This window comes from Emys orbicularis, chromosome 3, assembly GCF_028017835.1.
Source record: "Emys orbicularis isolate rEmyOrb1 chromosome 3, rEmyOrb1.hap1, whole genome shotgun sequence".
Taxonomy (NCBI): domain Eukaryota; kingdom Metazoa; phylum Chordata; order Testudines; family Emydidae; genus Emys; species Emys orbicularis.
Window position 1 is genome coordinate 172401830 of NC_088685.1, and position 12320 is coordinate 172414149.

A 12320-nucleotide genomic window follows, 5' to 3' on the forward strand; every position below is an offset into this window, starting at 1 on the left:
TTGCAAGCAACACTGAGATGGGTTTTGTCTCAGGATATCAAACCTAATATTGATGCTCTGGTTGATGCAAAACGCTGCCAGCTAAGTGGCCAAAAATGAAATGACTGTCAAAATTAGCACTGACTTTTCGCATTACAATTTTATAGAAGTTAATACATGGACTTTTAATAGCATACTATATTACTCTTGATTTTTTTCATTTTTGACAATACTTTTGTATCGTTGTATGGAAGAGTTTCAGTGATGTGGCCCTCAGGCCAATGCACTAGTCCTCATGTGGCCCTTGTGGTGATTTGAGTTTGAGATCCCTGGTCTAGGAGCCAGAGGGAGCACATGCCGGCTGCTTCCCGGGAGTCGTGCGGTGTGGCGGCTAGCAGGGAGCCTGTCAGCTCTGCTGCACGCCATTGCCAACTGAACAGTCAACAGCCTGCCAGGATCCCTTTCTGACCAGGTGTTCCAGTTGAAAACTGGACACCTGGTCACCCTAGCCACAACACATATGGGCTTGGTACTTTCCTGGCTCCTCAGTTCATTGTCTGCACTAGCTCCCCCATTGATTTCCTCCCTCCCTGGCCCTTCCACTTCTACATCTTTATATTTATAAATGTTTAAGGGAGCCAGAGACAAAGAGCACAAGGGGGAACATGGAGGGAGTCAAGGGAGGAAGAGTTGGAAGAGGAATGGAGGCAGCCACAGGGAGCTGGTGAAGATACAGGGGATGGAGTGGCCCATCTCTGGAAGGAAATGCCTACACAGAAAGGGCTGTTAGTTTAGCTGTTTACAGCTAAGGTTACTCAATGGCATTTCCTATGAACATGATCACTGACAATCAAGGAAACACCCCTCCGGCCAATATTAACATCCAGCTACAGGTACAAGTATAGAAGTATTGTATAATCCAGGTGCATGTACATCCAGATACAGGTATAGTTATAGATGTACATTGAAAAAGCAACCATGTAAAATATACCAGCTGATGTCAAACATGGTCAACTTTGAGGAGAAGGTGTTATTTCCAAAAGGAAATATAGAGTTGAGTAGGCAAAATTCCTCAAACTCTACACTACTTCTGGAGTGGAGATTTTTATGAACAGTTTAATATTTTTAATTTATTAGTATTTGACCAGTTTATAAACTGAGCATGGTCAAAGCCAGCTCTCTGAAACATGAATGGACTACTCTGAGTAGCAGCAAAACTGACTTATTGTCCAACAGAAGGATTTGTAGCCAGATGCAGCACTGTTGTTATTTAACACAGGGTATGTCTACACTACGAAATTAGGTCGAATTAATAGAAGCCGGTTTTATAGAAATCGGTTGTATATAGCCGATTGTGTGTGTCCCCACATAAAATGCTCTAAGTGCTCTAGTCGGCGGATCGCGTCCACAGTACCGAGGCTAGCGTCGACTTCCGGAGCATTGCACTATGGGTAGCTATCCCACAGTTCCCGCAGTCTCCGCCGCCCATTGGAATTCTGGGTTGAGATCCCAATGCCCGAATGATGCAAAAGTGTCGCGGGGGGTTCTGGGTACATGTCGTCAGGCCCCTCCCCCTCCGTCAGAGCAACGGCAGACAATAGATTCGCGCCTTTTTACCTGGGTTACCTGTGCAGACAACATACCACGGCAAGCATGGAGCCCGCTCAGCTCACCGTCACCATATGTCATCTGGGTGCCGGCAGACGTGGGACTGCATTGCTACACAGCAGCAGCAGCTAACTGCCTTTTGGCGGTAGACGGTGCAGCATGATTGGTAGCCTTCATCGGCGATCTGGGTGCTGGCAGCCATGGGGCTGGCAGCTGTAGGGCTGCATTGCACCAGCTCCTCGCCTTTTGCCTTTTGGCAGTAGATGGTGTATTACGACTGGTAACCGTCGTCATTGTACAGCAGTGGCTGGAACTCCGTATGTCCCCCAGTCCCCCATCCCCCCAGTCATATTCTGCCGCCTTCACAATGACGATGATGGCTATCAGTCGTAGTTACCTATTACAAGTTGGATCATCGCACATTAGCAGAGTCTTCCCTGAGCAGCAGATCGTGCAATAGGCCTGAAGGCCATCGTCATCATACAGGAACTGCCAAGCGCCCAGTATTTGCTGCCAAGCACCCAGAAGATGCCGAGGGCTATCAGTCATGCTGCACCGTCGTCTTAAGATGTAAAAAATAGATTTGTTCTGTATTCATTTGCTTCCCCCTCCCTCCGTCAAATCAACGGCCTGCTAAACCCAGGCTTTTGAGTTCAATCTTTGGGGGGGCCATTCTGTGTGACAGTTGTTTGTGTTTCTCCCTGATGCACAGCCACCTTTGTTGATTTTAATTCCCTGTACCTGTACGCCATGTCGTCACTCGCCCCTCCCTCCCTCCCTCCCTCCTTCCCCTGGTCCGTCAGATACTAGTTTCGCGCCTTTTTTCAGACCAGACGCCATAGCTAGCACTGGGATCATGGAGCCCGCTCAGATCACCGCGGCAATTATGAGCAGTATGAACACCGCGCGCATTGTCCTGGAGTATATGCAGAGCCAGAACATGCCAAAGCTAAACCAGGACCAGCCGAGGAGGCGATTGCAGCGCGGCGATGAGAGTGATGAGGAAATTGACATGGACATAGACCTCTCACAAGGCACAGGCCCCAGCAGTGTGGAAATCATGGTGTTACTGGGGCAGGTTCATGCCGTGGAACGCCGATTCTGGGCCCGAGAAACAAGCACAGACTGGTGGGACCGCATCGTGCTGCAGGTGTGGGACGATTCCCAGTGGCTGCGAAACTTTCGCATGCGTAAGGGCACTTTCATGGAACTTTGTGACTTGCTTTCCCCTGCCCTGAAGCGCCAGAATACCAGGATGAGAGCAGCCCTCACAGTTGAGAAGCGAGTGGCGATAGCCCTGTGGAAGCTTGCAACGCCAGACAGCTACCGGTCAGTCGGGAATCAATTTGGAGTGGGCAAATCTACTGTGGGGGCTGCTGTGATCCAAGTTGCCAGGGCAATGAAAGACCTGGTGATATCAAGGGTAGTGACTCTGGGAAACGTGCAGGCCATAGTGGATGGCTTTGCTGCAATGGGATTCCCAAACTGTGGTGGGGCCATAGACGGAACCCATATCCCTATCTTGTCACTGGAGCACCAAGCCACCGAGTACATAAACCGCAAGGCGTACTTTTCAATGCTGCTGCAAGCCCTGGTGGATCACAAGGGACGTTTCACCAACATCAACGTGGGATGGCCGGGAAAGGTACATGATGCTCGCGTCTTCAGGCACTCTACTCTGTTTCGAAAGCTGGAGGAAGGGACTTTCTTCCCGGACCAGAAAATAACTGTTGGGGATGTTGAAATGCCTATCGTGATCCTTGGGGACCCAGCCTACCCCTTAATGCCATGGCTCATGAAGCCGTACACAGGCAGCCTGGACAGGAGTCAGGACCTGTTCAACTACAGGCTGAGCAAGTGCCGAATGGTGGTGGAATGTGCATTTGGACGTTTAAAAGCGCGCTGGAGCAGCTTACTGACTCGCTCAGACCTTAGCGAAAAGAATATCCCCATTGTTATTGCTGCTTGCTGTGCGCTCCACAATATCTGTGAGAGTAAGGGGGAGACATTTATGGAGGGGTGGGAGGTTGAGGCAAATCGCCTGGCCGCTGATTACGTGCAGCCAGACACAAGGGCGGTTAGAGGAGCACAGCAGGGCGCGGTGCGCATCAGAGAAGCTTTGAAAACGAGTTTTGTGACTGGCCAGGCTACGGTGTGAAACTTATGTTTTGTTTCTCCTTGATGAACCCTCCGCCCCCCCCCCCCCCATCCGGTTCACTCTACTTCCCTGTAAGCCAACCACCCCACCCTCTCCTCCCCCCTTCGAGCACCGCTTGCAGAGGCAATAAAGTCATTGTTACTTCACATTCATGCATTCTTTATTAATTCATCACACAACTAGGGGGATAATTGCCAAGGTAGCCCGGGATGGGTGGGGGAGGAGGGAAGGAAAAGGACACACTGCAGTTTAAAACTTTAACTCTTATTGAAGGCCAGCCTTCTGATGCTAGGGCAATCATCTGGGGTGGAGTGACTGGGTGGCCGGAGGCCCCCCCCACCGTGTTCTTGGGCGTCTGGGTGAGGAGGCTATGGAACTTGGGGAGGAGGGCTGTTGGTTACTCAGGGGCTGTAGCGGCGGTCTCTGCTCCTGCTGCCTTTCCTGCAGCTCAACCATACGCTGGAGCATATCAGTTTGATGCTCCAGCAGCCGGAGCATCGACTCTTGCCTTCTGTCTCCAAGCTGACGCCACCTATCATCTTCAGCCCGCCACTTGCTCTGTTCATCCCGCGATTCAGCACGCCACCTCTCCTCTCGTTCATATTGTGCTTTTCTGTAATCAGTCATTGACTGCCTCCACGCATTCTGCTGTGCTCTGTCAGCGTGGGAGGACATCTGTAGCTCTGTGAACATGTCATCACGCGTCCTACGTTTTCTCTTTCTAATCTTCACTAGCCTCTGTGAAAGAGAAAGATTTGCAGCTGGTGGAGGAGAAGGGAGAGGTGGTTAAAAAAGACACATTTTAGAGAACAGTGGGTACACTCTTTCATGTTAAATTTTGCTGTTCACATTACACAGCACATGTGCTTTCGTTACAAGGTCGCATTTTTCCTCTTATATTGAGGGCCTGCCGGTTTGGTGTGAGAGATCACTCACGCAGTGCCAGGCCACAGATTTCAGCTTGCAGGCAGCCATGGTAAGACACAGTCTTTTGGCTTTTTTAACCTTCTTAACATGTGGGAATGGTTTCAAACAGTAGTGCTCTCATTTCCCATACCAAGCACCCGTTGGGTTGGCCATTTAAAATGGGTTTGCAATGTAAAAGGAGGGGCTGCGGTTTCAGGGTTAACATGCAGCACAAACCCAACTAACTCCCCTCCCCCACACACCCAATTCTCTGGGATGATCACTTCACCCCTCCCCCCCACCGCGTGGCTAACAGCGGGGAATATTTCTGTTCAGCAGAGCAGGAACGGGCACCTCTGAATGTCCCCTTAATAAAATTGCCCCATTTCAACCAGGTGACCGTGAATGATATCACTCTCCTGAGGATAACAAAGAGTGATAAGGAATGGATGTTGTCTGCATGCCAGCAAACACCAGGACCATACGCTGCCATGCTTTGTTATGCAATGATTCCAGACTACGTGCTACTGGCCTGGCGTGGTAAAGTGTCCTACCATGGCGGACGGGATAAGGCAGCCCTCCCCAGAAACCTTTTGCAAAGGCTTTGGGAGTACATCCAGGAGAGTTTTCTGGAGATGTCGCTGGAGGATTTCCGCTCCATCCCCATACACGTTAACAGACTTTTCCAGTAGCTGTACTGGCCGCGATTGCCAGGGCAAATTAATCATTAAACACGCTTGCTTTTAAACCATGTGTAATATTTACCAAGGTACACTCACCAGAGGTCCCCTGTGTGCCCTCAGGGTCTGGGAGCACGCCTTGGGTGAGTTCGGGGGTTACTGGTTCCAGGTCCAGGGTGATAAACATATCCTGGCTGTTGGGGAAACTGGTTTCTCCGCTTCCTTGCGGCTGTGAGCTATCTACATTTTCTCCATCCTCATCTTCCTCGTACCCCGAACCCGCTTCCCTGTGTGTTTCTCCAGTGAGGGAGTCATAGCACACGGTTGGGGTAGTGGTGGCTGCACCCCCTAGAATGGCATGCAGCTCCGCGTAGAAGCGGCATGTTTGCGGCTCTGCCCCGGACCTTCTGTTTGCTTCTCTGGCTTTGTGGTAGGCTTGCCTTAGCTCCTTAATTTTCACGCGGCACTGCTGTGCGTCCCTGTTATGGCCTCTGTCCTTCATGGCCTTGGAGACCTTTTCTAATATTTTGCCATTTTGTTTACTGCTTCGGAGTTCAGCCAGCAGTGATTCGTCTCCCCATATGGCGAGCAGATCCCGTACCTCCCGTTCTGTCCATGCTGGAGCTCTTTTGCGATCCTGGGACTCCATCATGGTTACCTGTGCTGATGAGCTCTGCATGGTCACCTGTGCTCTCCACGCTGAGCAAACAGGAAATGAAATTCAAATGTTTGCGGGGCTTTTCCTGTCTACCTGGCCAGTGCATCTGAGTTGAGAGTGCTGTCCAGAGCGATCACAATGAAGCACTGTGGGATAGCTCCCGGAGGCCAATAACGTCGAATTCCGTCCACACTACCCCAATTCCGACCCCCTAAGGCCGATTTTATCACTAATCCCCTCGTCGGAGGTGGAGTAAAGAAACCGGTTTAAAGGGCCCTTTAAGTCGAAAGAAAGGGCTTTGTCGTGTGAACGTGTCCAGGCTTAATTCGATTTAACGCGGCTAAAGTCGACCTAAACTCGTAGTGTAGACCAGGCCACAGATGGCTGTGTTAGCCCTGTTCCTCAGAAGGGAGCCAGGCTGAGCCCTCTTGGTCATCAGCATCCTGCAACCTGACTGTAAGCCCCAGTCCTTTGTGTCCTTCCTAATAGAAAAGACATTTCATGTTACTTAATGATTAGCCCCAGTGTGGACTTTAAATTGAAAACAGCAGTTGCAATTAGTGGAGCCCCTGATCCCTTCCCTGGGCTGAAAAGACCAATGGCAGGGTGAGTGGGGGTGGCTTGTCAGTTCCACTGAGTGTATGTGGCCAGTTTCCAGCACTAGAAAGGAAGAGGATGGAAAAACAGCTTCATGCAAACAAGAACCACCTAGGGACAACTAGCACTGACTGTAGCTTTGCATGAGATGCTTGGACTGGATTTTCCCTCTGTTAGAAAACAGGCAGTGTGAATTGCAGGCAATCTGCTCTGCCTGCCCTACACCCTTCTTGTTGGGGCGTGTGATTTTTCAAAAGCACCTAGGACACTGAGGACTACAAGCCCTGTTGAAAGCCTGTGGGACTTGTATTCCCAAGTCATTTAGGTACTTTGTGGGGACTGGACAAATCAACCTGCAGTCCTTGCTCAGGCAAAACTCCCATTGATGCCAGTGTGCCTGAACTCTTTTCAGAAGCGATTATCATCTTGCAGCACCACTCTGATGCCCTGCTACAGCAACACTTTTCAAAGCTGTACTCCCTCACAGCACTAGTCTCTTTGATAAAGAGCCACTGAAACAGATCAAAAAGCTGAAGGCCATAAGAAGAGCTCAGCAAGATCGTACCCATAGTGAGTCAGTGGGAATTAAAACCCAGGTTTCCTGACTCCCAGTTTCCTGTTCTATCCATTAGGGGCCCTGCTGCCTCTAATAAAACAGCCAGCAATGGCAATAGCTGGAAGATGATGGGCAGTTATAATCTGTTCAGCTTCACAAGTTACCCTTACAGGGCCTAGCTCTCCTCTCACTAGGCTGTGCGTACACTGGTGCGTATATACCAGTGTGAGGTCAGACTCAGACAGTAATAAGAACAGGCTAATTGACAGGAATATAGCACTAATTAGCCTGTTGGCTGCTAAAAACATTGGTAAAATACCCACACGTTATATGAGTGACCCAGCTCAACCTGTATCAGATGAAGGAAGGTGCTGCTAAGTGTTGTAGGTATTTGCATCTTTTCTAAATAACTGCAGAATAGTTTCTCTTTAATATAAATTACCCAGTCATGTGAGTGAGAGTGCAGAGACATTTTAAATCTTTACAATATCTTAGTTCATTCTACCATCCACTTTTGCTAGCAGTGAGCTTGCCTCAGTGCCTCTTACTGGATCATGTCAAGGTATCTTAACCTTTAATAACATAGTGGTGAACACATGGTAAACTCACAAATACAAAAATACCATCTAAGTATGTAACGGAGCATAGATGCATTTTAGGGTAATGGAGTTATGGACTCAGAACCAGGGCCGGCTCCAGCATTTCTGCCGCCCCAAGCAAAAAAAAAAAAAAAGGCCGCGATCAGCGGCGGCAATTGAAAAGGGAAAAAAAAAAAAAAAGCCGCGATCGGCGGCGGCAGTTCAGCGGCAGGTCCTTCGCTCCTACAGGGAGTGAGGGACCTGCCGCCCCCGAATTGCCGCAGGTGCCGCCCCTCTCCCTTGGCCACCCCAAGCACCTGCTTGTTAAGCTGGTGCCTGGAGCCGGCCCTGCTCAGAACCATCAGCCCACCATTCCCATGTGAGCTTAGTCACCTATACAGGTGGGCTAGATCTGCAACAGGCAGACATTGCCATCTGTGGTAATGTGAAAGTGAGAGAGGCTGGCTTGAAAGAACTGGAGTCATCCTCGTGATATTACCATTATCATTAATAGAAAGGGGACTGGCTCCTGCTCCCACTGTACTGTATGGGAGTTCAGTAGGAGCAGGACCATTTCCAATAGTTGTTGCTCTGCCTGCTAACATAAGGGTAATCAAAGCTTCGGGGCATAAACTAATCACCACAGGGTTCCCTCATGTGCACAACTAGTTAGGGCATCATTATTTATAGAGCACCAGAAGTGTATGTGTTGCCTTACACACATATATGGTCCTTGTCCCACAGAACTTGTAATCTTTGCTTTGTTTTTTACCTTCTTCTGAAGGATCGGGTATTGGTTGCTGTTAGATGCAGGATACTGGACCAGTGGTTTGATCGAGTGTGGCACATTTTCTGAATCTGGAAGAGTCTAAAAATTAGCCTGTGCAATATTTTCAAACTTGGGACCCCAAGAACAGAATATAGACTTTTTGGGGCACCTTTCTTTAATGGTGTGGATTCTTTTAGTGACATGCACATTGATGAACAATCATATCACCTACATTTGTAAATGCTGCAGGAAACTGGGAGGTAATTGTAAGAACCATTTCCAGGTTTGTGCCCCATTCTGATACCAATGTGCTGATGCATAGCACACTTTGATTACTTCTAGTCTCCACTTTTGGAAATGTGACTTTATTGATTTGTTGACTGATCTTTGAGCAAAACCCTTGCAGAATGGGGCAATCTTACCAAAAAAAGGTTCCTCCCAAGCTAGCTATTTTCAACACACTTTCCCAGTCCTTCTGTATTAAGATCTGATTTTGCATACATTACAAATTGCAGTTCTAGGAACTCCACAAATGTTATCTTAGAAATCTTGTTCCCTACTGTATTTGTATTTATTTTATTTTTCATTTTATTACTTGCACTTTTAGGGTCATGGAAAAAATATGAAATCACACACAATTACATCTTAAAATGACATAGCATCAAACTGGAAATCTCCCACTGCCAACACAGAACTCCAACCCTCCCAGCTTATCTCATCAGGCAAAAGCCTTGGTAAATAAATAGATAGATCTACATCATGCCCCGAAAGTCAGTTGACTCGTGAACTTCTGGACCAGCACAGGAAACAAGTTCCAGAATTGAGGGGCTCCTCACAGAGAATACTCTGATGCTAAATATACTAATCTAGATTTGTCAGCTCAAGCTTCCCACCTGGTCTCAACCTCCAGGTTGAGGCATGAAGAGAGAAGTGGCCTCAAAGATAACCAGGATCCAAACCATGCAGGGCTTTTTAGATTAAAATCAACACCAGGAATTGCACCTGAATACTAAATTGGATGCCAGTGATGTCTATGGAGTAACAGTGCAATGCGCTCCATACCTGGCACACCAGTAAGCAAGCAGACAACTTTGTTCCACTCTAGCTGAATTTCCATGTGGTCTTCAAATGTAGTCCTCATTAGAGCACCTTGGAGTAATGCAGTCTTGAAGTGACAAAGGTGTGGCTCACTGAGGCAAGGTCCACTTTTGAAACAATTTCCTTGCCATATGGAGAAGAAAAGCCCTTTGACCACTACTACTTCTGGGAGTCCAGCAGCACTTAGGATATTCCAAGTTGTACCTTGAGTTCTAAGTGATTATGAACTTTTGGTAATTATCACTATATTGGGGACTAGAGCTTTAGTCACTTTGCAACTTAGATATGAAATTCTCCTTCTCTCCTGGCTTCTGAGGCTGCTGCCATTTTCAGGTTTTACATCTAAGCTTACGGGTGGGACTTTCAAAAGCACCTAAGTGATTTAGGATCATATGTTCCATTGAAAGTCAATGAGATTTGTGCTTTAAGTCATTTAACTATTTGAGTTGCTTATTTAAATGGTTTTGTGACGGTATGAAGGCATCAACAGAAGCGTAGAGGTATAAGGCCAAATTCAGACCTGTGTAAGTTGGTACATCTCTCTTTTGGGGCTTCATCAGCTTAAAATTTTTATTAAAGTTAATGTTTAAAATCAAATGTACACAATTTGGCCTAGAAAATCAAGGTAGAAATTATCTTGTAGGTCATCCTGCCTAGAGGAGGAGTGGACGTGTTGGTGCTTAGCTCGCAGAGTGCTTGAGATAGTGTTCTGAAGCGTACAAGTGAAGTGGAAGGTGAATTACAATATGTAATCATTTTAAAACAAGAGCCAAACCAAATACATTATATACCACCTGTATACGTTGTATTAACTGCTTCACTGCTGGTTCTTCACACCACTTACTGTGCTGCTACTCTCACCTCCTATTAATGTTCCGTGTAAATCTGTGGAGCGTCAGGACTTAAATGTGCAGTTTACTAGCAGCCATCATCAAGAGATGATTGAGGGAGAACTCATCAGGAAATTACTTTTTTCCCCTGTGAAAAATTTCAATGAAATTTTTTTCATTTTCATTGAAAATTTTCTTCATCTTTTTGGTGTGTTTCATTAGAAAAACCCAAACCAAGACAAGCTTCAGTTTAAAAAAAAATTTAAATCCAGTTTTCAGTTACTTAAAACTGAACATTTTTTTACCTTTTTATGAAAATCCAATTTTTTGTCACACAAATGGACACTTTTCATTAAAATTTTTGATTTGCCAAAAAAGCCATTTTCCATCAAAGAAAGTTTTTTGACAGAACATTTTTGACTAGCTCTATTATGAGGCTTTCATTCTGCTAGTGCATGGCTGCTGCTGCCTACTCTGTTTTAAAAAAAATGTTTTTTTAAACTCCAACTGTTCAGAAGAGTCCATTAATTCTGCCAGGCTTCATTTTGGAGTGCCCAACTTGAGACTCCTAGGGACTGATTTTCAGAAATGCTGAGCATCTGAAGTCAAGGCCTCCAGTTGGACACTCAAAACCTGAGCCATCCCAAATCCCTGCCTTCTTTTGTAAACGTGGCTGTTAGCATGGTTCAGCCATATGGTATAAAGGGCCTAATGTTGGGACAACTCCAGGCTACTTCATAGCTTCTGCCTTTCTTGTTGCTAGGGTGACCAGGTAACCGTTTTCAACCGAAACACCCGGTGGAAAAGAGACCCTGGTGGCTCCAGTCAGCACCACCGACCAGGCCATTAAAAGTCCGGTCGGCGGTGCTGTGGTGCTAAGGCAGTCTAGTCCCTACCTGTCCTGGCTGGCACCATGCTGTGCCCCGTAAGCGGCCAGCAGGTCTGGCTCCTAGGTGGGGGGCCACGGGGCTCCGCACTCTGCCCCCACCCCGAGCACTGGCTCCGCACTCCCATTGGCCAGGAACCAGCCAATGGGAACTGGGGGGGGCGGTGCCTGCAGGCGAGAGCGGTGCGTGGATCCTCCTGGCCCCCCCCCGCCTAGGAGCCAGACCTGCTGGCTGCTTCCAGGGAGCACGCAGCGTGGTGCCAGGACAGGCAAGCAGCCTGCCTTAGCCCCCCCCCCGCTGCACCGCTGACCAGGAGCTGCCCAAGGTAAGCCCATGCCCCAACCCCAAGCCCCACCCCCCTGCCCCAGCCCTGATCCCCCCCAAAACCCGGAGCACCCTCTTGCACCCCAAGCCCCTCATCCCCGGCTCCACTCCAGAGCCCTCACCCCCAGCCCAGAGCCCTCACCTCCCTTGCACCCCAACACCCTGCCCCAACCCAGAGCTCCCTTCCACACCCCAAACCCCTCATCTGCGGCCCCACCCCAGAGCCCTCACCCCCTCCTGCACCCCAACCCCCAGCCGCAACCCCCAGCCCCCTCCTGCATTCCAAATCCCTTGGCCCCACCCCCCAGTCTGGAGCCCCCTCCTGCACCCAAAACCCCTCATCCCCAGCCCCACCCCAGACCCCACACCCCCAGTTAGAGCCCTCACACACACCCCGCACCCTAACCCCCAGCCCAGTGAAAGTGAGTGAGGGTGGAAGAGAGCGAGCCACCGAGGGAGGGGGAATGTAGTGAGTGGGGGAGCGGGGCCTCGGGGAAGGGGCAGGGGCAGGGCCTCGGGGAAGGGGTGGGGCTAGGGTGTTTGGTTTAGTGCGACTAGAAGGTTGGCAACCCAACTTGTTGCTCACACAGCAATGGATGAAGCTAATAAATGACACTGTGATATTTAACTGGTGCCATCACAACATTTGCATCATGATGCAATACTCTTCGTTTTGGGGCGAACCCTTTCAG